The sequence below is a fragment of the Notolepis coatsorum genome (genome assembly GCF_963971535.1).
Source record: "Notolepis coatsorum genome assembly, chromosome: 1".
Taxonomy (NCBI): domain Eukaryota; kingdom Metazoa; phylum Chordata; class Actinopteri; order Aulopiformes; family Paralepididae; genus Notolepis; species Notolepis coatsorum.
In genome coordinates this window covers 320,413,825-320,416,693 of record NC_140165.1, presented here as the reverse complement: position 1 = coordinate 320,416,693, position 2,869 = coordinate 320,413,825, and positions in this window count along the sequence as shown.

Sequence of the window (2,869 nt, the reverse complement as noted above, 5' to 3'; positions counted from 1 at the left end):
AGACGGACCGGGCTGGGACACCCTTCAGCCACGACTTGCATGCGGAGCCTGACTCTCATTATCAATTACGGCTGTTTTTGTTTCTTCTACCGCAGCCAGTTACCACACAGTCACTGGCAGCCAGAGAGAGAGATAATGAGGGTTGGTAGAGAGAGAGAGAGAGAGAGAGAGAGAGAGAGAGAGAGAGAGAGAGAGAGAGAGAGAGAGAGAGAGAGAGAGAGAGAGAGAGAGGTACTTTTCATCAAAAAGAATTAGCTATCCAAACAAGTGAGCTGGATGTGCTGTGGAGTTAGATTCACAGAGGGCCTCATCAAAGCACTGTGGACAGATGAAGATCTATGTGTTAAATAGGAAGAGGGTGAATAGCTGGGGATAATGGAAGTCTTAGAGGAGAGGAAGAGAGAAAGAGAGAGAAAGAGTGGGAGAGAGGGGGGAGAGAGAGAAAGAGTGGGAGAGAGGGGGGAGAGAGAGAGAGAGAGAGAGAGAGAGAGAGAGAGAGAGAGAGAGAGAGAGAGAGAGAGAGAGAGAGAGAGAGAGAGAGAGAGAGAGAGAGAGAGAGAGAGAGAGAGAGAGAGAAGAGGGAGGGAGGGAGGGAGAGAGAGAGAAGAGGGAGGAGAGGGAGGGAGGGAGGAGAGAGAGAGAGAGGGAGGGGAGAGAGAGGAGAGGAGAGAGAGAGAGAAGAGAGAGAGTGAGAGAGTAGAGGGGGAGAGAAGAGAGAGAGAGAGAGAGAGAGAGAGAGAGAGAGAGAGAGAGAGAGAGAGAGAGAAGAGAGAGAGAGAGAGAGAGAGAGAGAGAGAGAGAGAGAGAGAGAGAGAGACCATGCATTACCTGCATTCCATTGTCGTCACAGTCCTGTCCCTTGTTGTCTCTCACAGATCTCATGTCCTCCTCGTGTCCTCCAGACCCATCCAACCCAAGCTACCCTGATCCCGATACCTAAGTAAGTACTCACCCTCGTGTCCTCGTGTCCTCCTCGTGTCCTCCTCGTGTCCTCCTCGTGTCCTCGTGTCCTCGTGTCCTCCTCGTGTCCTCCTCGTGTCCTCCTCGTGTCCTCCTCGTGTCCTCGTGTCCTCCTCGTGTCCTCCTCGTGTCCTCCTCGTGTCCTCCTCGTGTCCTCGTGTCCTCCTCGTGTCCTCGTGTCCTCCTCGTGTCCTCGTGTCCTCCTCGTGTCCTCGTGTCCTCGTGTCCTCCTCGTGTCCTCGTGGTCCTCATGTCCTCCTCGTGTCTCGTGTCCTCCTCGTGTCCTCCTCGTGTCCTCCTCGTGTCCTCGTGTCCTCGTGTCCTCCTCGTGTCCTCCTCGTGTCCTCCTCGTGTCCTCGTGTCCTCGTGTCCTCCTCGTGTCCTCCTCGTGTCCTCGTGTCCTCCTCGTGTCCTCGTGTCCTTGTGTCCTCCTCGTGTCCTCCTCGTGTCCTCGTGTCCTCGTGTCCTCGTGTCCTCCTCGTGTCCTCGTGTCCTCGTGTCCTCCTCGTGTCCTCGTGTCCTCGTGTCCTCCTCGTGTCCTCGTGTCCTCCTCGTGTCCTCCTCGTGTCCTCCTCGTGTCCTCGTGTCCTCGTGTCCTCCTCGTGTCCTCGTGTCCTCGTGTCCTCCTCGTGTCCTCGTGTCCTCGTGTCCTCCTCGTGTTCCTCGTGTCTTCCTCATGTCCTCCTCGTGTCCTCCTCGTGTCCTCGTGTCCTCGTGTCCTCCTCGTGTCCTCGTGTCCTCGTGTCCTCCTCGTGTCCTCGTGTCCTCCTCGTGTCTCCTCGTGTCCTCGTGTCCTCCTCGTGTCTTCCTCATGTCCTCCTCGTGTCCTCTCCTCCTCGTGATCCTCGTGTCCTCGTGTCCTCCTCGTGTCCTCGTGTCCTCCTCGTGTCCTCGTGTCCTCCTCGTGTCCTCTTGTCCTCCTCGTGTCCTCCTCGTGTCCTCCTCGTGTCTCGTGTCCTCGTGTCCTCCTCGTGTCCTCCTCGTGTCCTCTCGTGTCATCTCGTGTCCTCTCGTGTCCTCGTGTCTCGGTGTCTCGTGTCCTCCTCGTGTCCTCGTGTCCTCGTGTCCTCGTGTCCTCGTGTCCTCGTGTCCTCCTCGTGTCCTCCTCGTGTCCTCCTCGTGTCCTCGTGTCCTCCTCGTGTCCTCGTGTCCTCGTGTCCTCCTCGTGTCCTCCTCGTGTCCTCCTCGTGTCCTCGTGTCCTCATGTCCTCGTGTCCTCCTCATGTCCTCGTGTCCTCCTCATGTCCTCGTGTCCTCCTCGTGTCCTTGTGTCCTTGTGTCCTCCTCGTGTCCTCGTGTCCTCGTGTCCTCCTCGTGTCCTCGTGTCCTCGTGTCCTTGTGTCCTCCTCGTGTCCTCGTGTCCTCGTGTCCTCGTGTCCTCCTCGTGTCCTCGTGTCCTCGTGTCCTCCTCGTGTCCTCCTCGTGTCCTCCTCGTGTCCTCCTCGTGTCCTCGTGTCCTCCTCGTGTCCTCGTGTCCTCCTCGTGTCCTCGTGTCCTCCTCGTGTCCTCGTGTCCTCCTCGTGTCCTCCTCGTGTCCTCCTCGTGTCCTCGTGTCCTCCTCGTGTCCTCCTCATGTCCTCCTCGTGTCCTCGTGTCCTCCTCGTGTCCTCGTGTCCTCGTGTCCTCCTCGTGTCCTCGTGTCCTCCTCGTGTCCTCGTGTCCTCGTGTCCTCGTGTCCTCCTCGTGTCCTCCTCGTGTCCTCCTCGTGTCCTCCTCGTGTCCTCATGTCCTCGTGTCCTCATGTCCTCCTCGTGTCCTCCTCGTGTCCTCCTCGTGTCCTCCTCGTGTCCTCCTCGTGTCCTCGTGTCCTCCTCGTGTCTTCCTCATGTCCTCGTGTCCTCCTCATGTCCTCCTCGTGTCCTCCTCGTGTCCTCGTGTCCTCGTGTCCTCCTCGTGTCCTCGTGTCCTC